This window comes from Ostrea edulis, chromosome 4 (assembly GCF_947568905.1).
Source record: "Ostrea edulis chromosome 4, xbOstEdul1.1, whole genome shotgun sequence".
Taxonomy (NCBI): domain Eukaryota; kingdom Metazoa; phylum Mollusca; class Bivalvia; order Ostreida; family Ostreidae; genus Ostrea; species Ostrea edulis.
The window spans coordinates 55370447-55382996 of NC_079167.1; the positions used below are offsets into that span (position 1 = coordinate 55370447).

Genomic DNA, 12550 nt, shown 5'->3' on the forward strand with positions numbered 1-12550 from the left:
GGAAGTGATTGACACATATCTTAATTATGAAATGTGGGTTCTCTTTTACACAGAATACTATTGCAATGCATCAACAAGACAGTATTTCATATGTACAATTTTAGGCTTGTCACAATAGGAACCAATTACATGGATTGTTTGTGAAACTCCATGTCCACTGCTTAGGATGGTGCTTCCTTTTTAGAGCATTGTGAATCAATCATCACCAACGTCTCATTGATTGAATACGGTTTATGCCGTTTTGGCATTATTTCAGCCATTTTACGGTGACGTTTAATGGAAACATCCGACGATTTTCAGAAGTATAGCATAGACAATATCAACTTACGTTTGTGTTCTGAAACTGTTTAGTTTTTAGCTCACCTGAGCTGAAAGCTCAAATGAGCTTTTCTGATCGCCTGTTGTCCGTCGTCTGTCCGTCCGTCTATCTGTAAACTTTTTACATTTTTGACTTCTCCAGAACCAATGGGCCAATTTCAACCAAACTTGCCACAAAGCATCCTTGGGTAAAGGGCTTTCAAGTTTGTTCAAATGAAGGGCCATGTCCCTTTCAAAGGGGAGATAATCACAAAAATAGGGTGGGGTCACTTAAAACCTTTCTTCTCAAAAACTACTGGGCCAGGAAAGTGAAATTTACATGAAAGCTTCCTGACATAGTGTAAATTCAAGTTTGTTAAAATCATGGCCCCCGGGGGTTGGATGGGGCACAATAGGGGATCAAAGTTTTACAAACAAATATATCGGAAAAATCTTCCTCTCAAGAACCACTGTGACAGAAAAGCTAAGATTTACATGAAAGCTTCCTGACATAATGCAAATTTAGGTTTGTTAAAATCATGGTCCCGGGGGTAGGATGGGGCCACAAGTGGGGATCAAAGTTTTGCATACAAACATATGGGGAAAATCTTCTTTTCAAAAACTACTGGGCCAAGAAAATTGAAATATACATGAAAGCTTCCTAACATAGTGTAGATTGAAGTTTGTTAAAATCATGGCCCCTGAGGATAGGATGGGGCCACAATAGGGGATAAAAGTTTTACATAGAAATATATAGGTAAAATCTTAAAAACTCTACTTCTCAAAATCTACTGGGCCAGGAAAGTGAAATTTACATGAAAGCTTCCTAACATAGTGCAAATTCATGTTTGTTAAAATCATGGACCCTGAGGATAGAATGGGGCCACAATAGGGGATCAAAGTTTTACACTGAAATATATAGGGAAAATCTTTAAAAATCGTCTTCTCAAAAACTACTGGGCCAGGAAAGTGGAAATTTACATGAAAGCTTCCTGACATAGTGCAGATTCACGTTTATGAAAATCATGCCCCCCCCGGGGTGGGTGGGGTGGGGGGGGGGGTAAGATGAGGCGACAATAGGGGATCAAAGTTTTACATACAAATATGATTTGATTTGGACATATTTTATTGTATGAATATACAAAAGGATTGGTTACAAGTACATACAAATATATATGGACAATCATTAAAAATCTTCTGATCAAAAATCACTGGGCCAGAAAAGTTTACATTCACATGAAAGCGTCCTGGCATAGTCCAGATTCAATTTTGAAAAAACCATGGCCCCTGGGAGTAGGTTGGGGCCACAATAGGGATCAAAGTATATAGGAACAAGAGGCCCACAGACCTTATCGGTCACCTGAATTCTAGTGAAAAAGTATCACTACTTCCATGGGCTATGAAATCTAGAAAAAAAAATCCTGTTCTGAATATCTATGCTAAATTCTAATGTTCAGCAACAATATAAAACAAGATGTGTTCTTAAAACTTCACTGCCTTCAAAAGTGCATACACTGATGAAAGGCTTTAAATAATAGGTGTATTAACATTAAAACATCAAAGAGATATGACTAATTTCGACTCATCCTAAAGTCATAACCCTGGGTTTTAATTGAAATTCACTATTTTTGAACATCCTTTTCTGCTATTCCTAAGTATGCATTTAGATTTAATACAGTATCAGCAAATTTGCACATAAATACTATATACTAAGTTTGGCCCCATCCTGGGGTCAGAACCCTTACTCTGGGGGGAAATCAAATTTACAATTTTGGTAAAAGACCACCTGCTCTATCCATTTAGTTTCAATTTAGTATCAATAGCACTAAAGAAGATGTTATTTATTTATTTTACACATAAACACTATGTAACAAGTTTGGCTCCACCTTGAGGTAAGAACCCCTATCCCGGGGATCATGAAATTTACAATTTTGGTAGAGGCCTTCCTGCTCTCCATGCATTTAGTTTTTCTTACACGTGTGTAGTTCGTGAGAAGAATATTTTTGAAAATTGGGCAGTTTTTGCCCCGCTCCTAAGGCCCCAATGGTGCAGGAATCCTGAAATTTACAATTTATGTCCCTCTTGTTCCAAAGATGCTTCATACCAAATATAAAAAGAATTGGATTGATAGTTATCAAGAAGAAGTTAAAAATGTTTAATCGTTAATGGACGACGCACGACAACCGATTGCAATGACCTAAAATGCTTTAAATAGGAGCCAAGGTGACTCAGGTGAGCGATGTGGTCCATGGGCCTCTTGTTTAGCTGACTGTAGTTGCTACCAATCTCGCGACCAAAATACGATCGCGTACGATGTTCAAAGATAAAAAAAAATTCGATTATGAAATAAAGGTACTACATGTATATATGTATCAACTTCGTCGGTAGGGGACTAAAACTATTACTTGGATTCAATTTGTATATGTATCTATAAGTCAACTTCCAAAATAAGGCCAGAGTGACCTACTTTTGGTTCATGACACCCCCCCCCCCCCAATGCATCAGCTGATTAAGTTTGATAGTCCTAGGCCTCATAGTGTGAAATACAATGCCCAGACACGAAAAAGCTTACAGACGGACGTACAGACAGGAAAAACGGACGCCAAATTTATGAAAGACTTTGATATTTTGTTCGATTTGAATTATCAGCATTTTACCTTACTGATATAATTATCAGAATAAAAGATTGAAACGATCACAGTAGCGTTACAGTCCTATTCACCATGCATGACAAAGTCCAACGTGAAAGGCTTGAGCATATTATTCCTGAGGATGATTGAGAAGAATTATCTTACAAGTAACATTCGTTTAAGGTAGCTCCACCCTCATGTAATTTGCTATGGGTTCAAGCTAGAAAAACTATTAACCTCCACTTAATATAGTTTAACTCAATCAATAACCGAAGAAAGTGTATATATTGTCACCTTATTAAAGATGTCAGACATACATAAACAGAAGTATATATCAACATAAAAAAAATGCCAATTTTCGTTAAACAACATAATAAAAACTACAGAATAACTACATGTAGTTAAATTGATAAAATTCTAATGATAGCAGTTTTAAAAAAACTACTAATTCAAAAACATTCATTATACTTTTATATCTAACTCTTAAATCTGATTGGCTAATGGATAGTCTTTATAGAGCTCGATATGGACTCCAAAAGTATTGCTTACAGCAATGATGTCCTATGATTTCCGAATCACTATGCATGTATTATATTGACCCGTTCTTTATTATTTCTAGCCTTTATCACAAAATTTAGATGATTCAACTTGATGAAATTTGAATATGATTGATTGATTGATTGTATCTTATTTAACGTCTCTCTCTCTCTCTCTCTCTCTCTCTCTCTCTCTCTCTCTCTCTCTCGGCCGGTGAAGGGCTTCAAATTTACGCCTTTGCTCGGCGCTTTCAGTCATTGAGCAGTGAGGGTTCTTTAGCGTGCCACACCTTCTGTGACACGGGACATCGCTTTTAAGGTTATCCGAGGACCCGTGGCATTCACACCTGATAGTTTTTCTTACACATGTGCGGTTCCTGAGAAGAAGATTTTTGCAAATTGGTCAATTTTGGGCAGTTTTTGCCCCTCCCGTAAGGAGTCAGGGGTGCTGGAGACCTGAAATTTACAATTTATGTCCACCTTGTCCCAAAGATGCTTCATACTAAATTTGAAAATAATTGGACTGTTAGTTAACAAGAAGTTAAAAATGTTCAATTGTTAATGGACGATTACGGACGACAACCGATTGCAATAGGTCACCTGAGTTTACTCAGGTGACATAAAAATCTTTAACGGGTGGTTTCGTCCCAATTACTTATTCGCACCTAGTAGATTCGCACCAAGTGGTTTCGTCCCAATTTCAATGCAGGTAACCTAAGGTAGAGGATTGGCTTATAGTTGAGTGGTTTCACCCCGATGTACTAATCGAGTGGTTTCGCCCCATTTACCTGCGTAGAATCTAGTTACAGTGTATATGTACAACAGCGTGTAGGTGCGCGTGAGAATTGGTGTAATTACCGATGTCTGACATCGGTGAAGTGTAAAAAATATTCCTGTTTACTTCATCTTTTGCAAGAAATCTAAACTGTGGTCTGTAATTTTATTCAATTTTACCGGCAGTAAATGCCTCTTGAAAGTATGTTTGTTATGAAATGTATATCATTGATATTTTTTTTATGATTGCTAATTTTTCAAAAAATTAAATTCTTCATTTTGTAATTTATATAAATATATCTAAGATTAATAAAATCACATAATAAACACACTAATTTTATCTACACAATGCTAATTCTGTTTCATATGATAATTTCTTGGTATAATGATAAAAATGGACATAGTTTGGACGTCGGTAAATTAATACATATATAGCATTCATTAATTTCAATTCAATTGTTCATCATTAAAGGAGAGTATGCACTGATCAATCGTTCCGACAATTGTTGCTACATACTCAATGGGACGAAACCACTTAGGACGAATCCACTTGGGGCGTACAGGTAAAGGTGCGAATCCACTAGGTGCGAATAGGTAATTGGGACGAAACCACCCGCATTGCGTAGCCAAGTGGTTAGAGCATAGCGCTCAAAATCACATGGCCTCTCACTTCTCCCGCTCGCGCCGGTAAGTGAGAAAGTTTCCCAGTTTACTTTCGAAAGGTCGGTGGTTTCTTCCCAGGTACACTGTAGCTGGATTCTCTCTTCCACCTATAAAATCTGGGCGCATTCTGAAAAATTGTTGAGTGTCGCGGAAAAACAGCAAACAAAAGATATATTTCTATCTCGCATAAAGTTTAAAAATAAAATATAAAGATTTTCAAAAAACCAATGACATCACATAAGGACAGAGTTACTTAAATATTTAAATTCTATATCAAAATTGTTGAGGAATACCACAAGGTATGAAAGGATGTGTCCATAAAAAAAACAACCCAACAGTCGTTATAAAACATTTCCATTTTATACACTTCATGTAGTATATGAATAAACGAAGTACACCACAGAAATTATCATATTTAGAAACTGTGAAAGAGTTTTTACAATGTTCCAATGCAGGGCCGTAAATTACATGGAGGCGGAGGAGGCAGCTGCCTCCTCCAACTTTTGAGCCAAAAAAAATTAAAATTTAAAGTTCATTAGAATTTATGTTGTTTCCAATAACTAAGAACATGATACCTCCCTTAAAAAGCATTCCAAATCTTTCTTTTAGAATGAGTTCCTCAAGGTACTGAAGAAGTGAAGAAAACAAAACAAATTGCAAACAGAAGTTTTTCGGTATTTCGTCTTTAACTCGTCACCCGTGTGCAAACTTCCTGAAAAATCATCGTATGTAATTAATATGCGCGGGCCACAAAAAATTGGCTGCTGTGCAGAGTCGCGATGGCAAATCAAAGAATCAAAGTTTATGTTACGTATGTATGTTAGGCAATGACAAAAACTTTTCCGTAGCTAACACACCGATTGCAAATAAATCCACTCACCGGTGCATTTCGCAGTTTGAGAAAGGTACATCCATATAATTTTTGACTGGTATTTAATGTAAGCGACCTGTACGACTTGTCTTTAATCGTTTTAAAACAAAATTTGCAAGTTTTAACGGGCGTCAAGATATTTAGCATAAATAGCAAACTTGTAAACATATTTTCAAAATTGAAGAGTTCCAACTTTCTGATTGGTTGTCTATAATCAACAAATTCGCATATTTTACGACGATATTTCAGCGAGTTTGCCCACGGGTAATGAGTAAAAAACGAAATCACCCGTGGGTATCCGACGATGCGCTAACCCGAAGGGCTATGAAATCTTGAAAAAATTCATTTTCTGCATATCTAGGCTAAATTTTATTCTTCAGCAAGAGTGAAGTTAAAACTTTAAAATGACCACCGCGGTGGTCTAGAGGTAGATCGTTCGCCCCGCATGCGGAAGGTCAGGGTTGGAGTCTCAGCCGCGACAGACCTAAGTCGTTATAACGGGAAGTGACAGTTCCATCGCCAAACGCTTAGATGTGAATGTCACAGGTCATCGGAGATGACATTAAAAACGGATGTCCGTGTCACAGTAGGTGTGACACGCTAGAGAACCCTCACTGCTCAATAGCCGTAAGCATGGGCCTAAATTTGAATCTTGGTGACGTCTTCATATGAGTGATAAATTCTTGAGAGACACGTTTAACAAGATACAATCAATCAATCAATCAAACTTAAATGCCCCCAAAAGTGTCTATACTGATGAAAGACATTAAAAATAATATAAAATAATATGTAACATGAACACGATAAGACTAATTTCGACCCATCCCTGGGGTTGCGAATTTCACAATTTTGGTACATCATTTTCTGCTTTTCCTAAATATACATTTAGTTTTTATACTGTATCATCAAAATTAAGGAAGTTATTCAAATGATAAAAAACAGTAACCACTATAATAATATTGGCCCCAACCAAGAACCAATACCCCCACCTCTGAAATCATGAAATTTACAATTTTGGGAAAGGACTATCTTCTTCTAAATATTTATATAGTTTCAATTTAGTATCAGTAGCATTAAAGAATATATCATTTAAATGGGGTTTTTTTGGGTTTTTTTATACATATGCCCTGGAGTTAGAATCTGTACCCCGGGGATCATAAAGTTTAAAATTTTGGTGGAGGCCTTGTTGCATTTAACTTGTCTTACAGATGTGCGAATTTAGAGAAGACGATTTTTGAAAATTGTTGAATTTTTGGCAGTTTTTACCCCTAGGCAAAAAGGTGCAGATGCCGTTAAATTTACAAATTATGTCACCCATGCCCAAAGATGCTTCATTCAAAATTTGAAAACATTGAATGGTAGTTATCAAAAAGTTTAAAAATGTTCAAATGTTAACAACGTTAATCACCGACCATTTTGGCACCACCCTGATACCAAAACACCCTATCATTGGGATCATGTTTACAATTTTGGTAAAGGATTACCTGCTTACTCCTCCTAGGCACCTGATCCCACCTCTGGTATGTCCAGGGGTCCGTGTTTGCCCATCTATCTATTTTGTATTGCTTGTAGTAGTTATGAGATTGATCACTGTTCCTTATCTTCACCTTGCATCTATTTAGTTTCAATTTGAGATCAATAACATTAAAGAAGATGTTTTCTAAGTGTTTTACACATCAACATTAAATACCAAGTTTGGTCCCGCCTTAGAGTCAGAACCTTTACCCCGAGTATCATGAAATATACAATTTTGGTATAGACTTTCCTGCTCTACAGGGCTATGCATTTAGTTTTTCTTTCAGATATGGTTTGTAGAGAAGACGATTTTTTGGAATTAATGAATTTTAAGCAGTTTTTGCCCCGCCCCTAAAGCTATGGAAGTGCAGGAGTCTTGAAATTTATAATTTATGTCACCCTTGTCATAAAGATTGTTCATACCAAATTTGAAAAGTATTGGAATGGAAGTTATCAAGAAAAGTTAAAAATGTTCAATTGTTAACGCATTTAATCATTGACTATTTTGCCCCCCCCCCCCCCGCACTGATACTAACATCCCTACCCCTGGGGTCATGAAATTTACAATTTTGGTAAAGGACTACCTGCTCTTTCTAAATATCTATTTAGTCAATTTAGTATCAATAGCATTGAATATGTTATTTAAATGTTTTTGAAAAACACTATATACCAAGTTTGGTCCCACCCTGGAGTCAAAACTTTTACCCCGGATATCATGAAATTTACAATTTTGGTGGAGGCCGTCCTGCTTTACATGACTATGCATTTATTTATTTTACAGATGTGCGGTTGTAGAGAAGAGGAGTTTTGAAAATTGGTAAATTCTTGCCCCAGAAGTCCTGAAATTTACAAATTTGTTACTTTCGTCCCAAAGGTACTTCTTAACAAATTCAAAAAGATTTGAAATGGTAGTTATCTAGAAGTTAAAAATGTTCAGTTGATAACAAACGAAGACGGACGCTGACTAATTGCAATAGGCCACTTGAATTTTATCCAGTGTCCTAAAACAATTGCATATATCATAACTTAAATATAAGTTCAGAGATGTTCGACCCTTCTGATCTATTAATGGGACAAGTACATTGTAGTCATTATATTAAACAAAATAATAACCTGCAAGGATAAATTGTTGGATCCAGTTGACGTTCTACCAAGCCAAGGGCCTTCGTGGCCGAGTGGTTAGAGCATCGCGCTCAAAATCACATGACTTTTCACCTCTGGTCGGCGCGGGTTCGAATCCCGCTCGCGCCGGTAAGTGAGAAAGTTTTCCAGTTCACTTTCGGAAGGTCGGTGGTCTCTTCCCAGGTACATTGTATCTGGGTTCTCTCTTCCACCAATAAAAAACCGGGCGCCACCAGATAACTGAAAAATTGTTGAGTGTGGCGGAAAACATCAATCAATTCTACCAAGCCCCTATCTTTTCTCCTGTGACCAATCTCATAACTCATATAAGCTGTGAAGGAGAAAATTCAACCGTACTGTACCACAAGATATGTCAAAAGCGGTGTAAATCAAATGTGGATTTGATCAAATTATAAAGAACTTATAATAAATTTGAAATCACAAAACTTTTCTCAATTCAACGTCAAAACGTATGACTTCTCAACACTTTACACGGTCATTACTCACGATAAATTAACGACTTAACTTTTTGACATCATAGACAGTTACCTCTTCAACATAAATGGAACAAGAGATGTTTGTAAAACACATATGCCCCCCCCCTCCCCCATGGTGCAAAATTGAAAAGGGTTATACACACACACACATCATTTAATTGAGAGTAGTATCATCAATTCAAAATATTGAGCAGACAATATCTTCCTATGTCAAGAGTGGATTGACCATGTGACCTAAAAATCAATAGGGGTAATCTTTTCCTGAAGATGTACCAATGTACCAAGTTTGAAGTCTGTCAAGCAAAGGGTTCTCAAGATATTGAGCGGACAGTATATTCCTTTGTCCAGAGTAGATTGACCCTTGACCTTTAACCTTTTGACCTGAAAAACAACAGGGGTTCTCTTCTTTTTATAACCAACCCACATATGGAATATCATTACAATCAAGTGAATGGTTCTCAAGATATTGAGCGGACAACTCATGGTCTACCACATGGGGTTAAGACCAGCAGTTTGACCTCGACCTTTGACCTGAAAATCCATAGGGATCATCTACTCTCTAAGGAAAGCCTCTGTATAAATTTTGGCTATTATCAAGCAAAGGTGTCAAAAGATATTGAGCGGACAACACATGGGCTTAAGACCAGAGGTTTGACCTTGACCTTTGACCATGTGACCTGAAGGTCAATAAGGATCATCTACTCTCCAAGGGCAACCCTTGTACCAAGTTTGGTAGTTATCATGCATAGGGTCAAAAGTTATTGAGTGGACAACACATGGTCTACCACATGGGGTAAAGACCAGGAGTTTGACCTTGACCTTCGACCATGTGACCTGAAAATCAATAAGGATCATCTACTCTCCAGGGGCAACCCCTGTACTAAGTTTGGTTGTTATTAAGCAAAGGGGTCGAAAGATATTGAGCGGACAACACATGGTCTACAGACCGACCGACAGTTGCAAAACAATATGCCCCCTCTTTTTCAAAGGGGGGCATAAAAAGGAAATAAATATTCATATCTAGTGATGAATCATCAAAAAGTACTTGTTTAATCACCACTGATTCCACACACAAGTGCTCTGAAGTTGAAATTTAAGTAAATGCTGGAATTCCTCATTGACAATATCTTCTTAGTCTTTGGTGATCAGGTCTTCCAACAGTCTGTTGGAATTCCCATGGGCACGAATTGTGCTCCTTTGTTAGCTGAGCTATTTTTATATTCTTATGAAGAAGAATTTATTCAAAAGCTTCTACATGAGAAGAAAAAATATGATTCAGATATTGTTTCCATTCCTCAAGAAATGTAATCTGAAGTTTTCGTCACAGAATATGGTAGACGGTACACAACACAAATACGTAAAGCTGTAAAATTACATGCGTGTACCATGCATTCCAAATGTTCAAACTGTGTATAGATCAGGTCCAGCACAATCTCTTTATAAAGCTATATAGCATGGTAGCTTTTAAAATATTCCAAATGGCTGGTTAAAATACATGACAACACTCACAGTTCCGTGAATCTATTTCCCAATTGCGGCATTCCGCCGGAAATTGATACTAGAAACTAAATGTCTGATGCGAAATAGAGCATCTCATCTGCCAAATAAAAATCCACGGAGACACAATGACAATAAACATAATGTCATTATACCCCCCGCAACAAAGTTGTAGGGGGTTATACTGGAATCGGGTTGTCCGTCCGTCCGACTGTAGACGTAATGGTTTCCGGGCTCTAAAGCGTTATCCTTTCCACTTATCGATTTTGGGGTCAAAAGGTCAAGCGATATGGTTTCCGGTCTCTATAGTAAAGCGTTATCCTTTCCACCTACTTTCACCATATCATACATAAGGACTACCCATTGGACGAAGATGTTCCATATCGATTTTGGGGTCACAAGATCAAACGCACTGGACATCGAAGTAGCAATATGGTTTCCGGGCTCTAAAGCGTTATCTTTTCCACCTACAGTCACCATATCATACAAATGGACTATCCATGGGACGAAGATCAAGCGCACTCCTACAGAAGAGGCTACCCAAGGTTTTGTCATGCTCCTTTTTACACTCAGGAAGGAGGTAATTTCTTGCCACACCCACCATACACTTCAGATCTAGCCCCATGCGACTTTTTTCTTTTTCCAAAACTTAAAAAGTTCTTATCTGGTCGTCGTTAGAAGTCCCGACAAGCCCTTGGCTCAGCCATCAGCCAGTGCCTTAGAGGTCTACCTAAATCTGCGTACCGTGATGCATTTCAGAAATGGATTCAGAGATTGAAATTATGCATTTCAAACCGCGGAGAATATTTTAAAGGGATGTAATGTTCATTTCACTATTTGAGTCGAAGGCTTTTGAGATTTCGTACAATACACATTACATATCGAACAGCCCCCATAAATGTTCCTCCATCACAGAAGAACTAGTATCGCGGAAATTGTGTGTTTTAACAGTTTATTTCGGGGACATTGCCTTGAAAATCACCCTCCTCTCTGTTGTCGAATTATATAGAATTATTCATGTCTCTGTTTTCACGCAGCACTTTCGCTTAACAGTGAACACGTTTTTAATATGTTTGTAGAGTAAATAATTAGTATCTCAACTTTATTCGAAAACTGTAATAATTTACAATGTATTTCTACAACATACAGGCACATAAGTCTGGAGTTTCTGGACAATCTGAAACAATAATTAATAATAATAGTATTCAAATGCTTTGAATACAGTTGCATCGAAATACACTTAACATATCATTATAGCATAAAAAAAAACACCCCATATACTACTAATTATTCAATGACTAACAGTATGCTAGCATCGCAATACCCTAATCACAATCTATCGATCTCTGAGTTGTGAATTTGGCTTATTCTTATAAAAGATATCTGGAACTACATATAGTGAAATCAAAATGATGAGGAAGCATAAAATAACACGACAATATTCTGAATATCTTAAAAGTCACGTATATTGAACTATAAATCTAAACATATATATTGTGAATGACATACATTAGAAACACATGTTGACAATGCACTGATCATGTTCATAGAGCATGTAACACATATACAACTCGTAAACAAATTGATGCCTTATCCCTCTGTGATACATTTTATCATTCTCCTTGATTTCGTGCAAAAACACATTTCTAATTATACAATATAAGGTATACGCAGGGCCAACAAACAGATTCAATCCATGGCATGTTCACAGAACCAACTATTAGATTCACTCAGTGCATGCTCACAGAACCAGCTACATGTATCAGATTCATTCAGTCAATATTAACAGAACCAGCTATCAGATTTATTCAGCCAATATTTACAGAACCAGCTATTAAATTCACTCAATGCATGCCCACAGAACAACCAGTGGTCTAGATGATACTAGTGTGAGGATGTACATGTTACTCAATTGTTTTCATTGAATATAATGAGCATGTGAATAATAATAAAAGAATTGATCATACACAGAATGATACAAAGCAAAGATCACGTGTATGAAATGACACTTTGCTTTATGGTCTATCTTTTCTATACATGTAATAGGTAAAGAACCAAGTCCACATGAAAAGTTAAAACCTCTTACTACATATGCTCACGACATCTTTCTAGTTTAAGCAAGAAGCTCATGCTGGGCGTCACGATTGC

At 37.0% G+C, this 12550-nt stretch overlaps 1 protein-coding gene across 3 annotated transcripts in view; it reads left to right on the forward strand.

Annotated features, from left to right (window-relative positions):
- The window catches only part of LOC125670917 (multiple epidermal growth factor-like domains protein 10), a 14237-nt gene extending 11242 nt beyond the window's left edge, over window positions 1-2995 (forward strand). For all 3 annotated transcript variants that reach the window (XM_056163041.1, XM_048906352.2, XM_056163042.1), the window contains exon 6: window positions 1-2995. This exon is cut by the window's left edge. The gene's annotated coding sequence lies outside the window, so the exon portion shown is untranslated.
- The last annotated feature ends 9555 nt before the right edge of the window (window positions 2996-12550 follow it).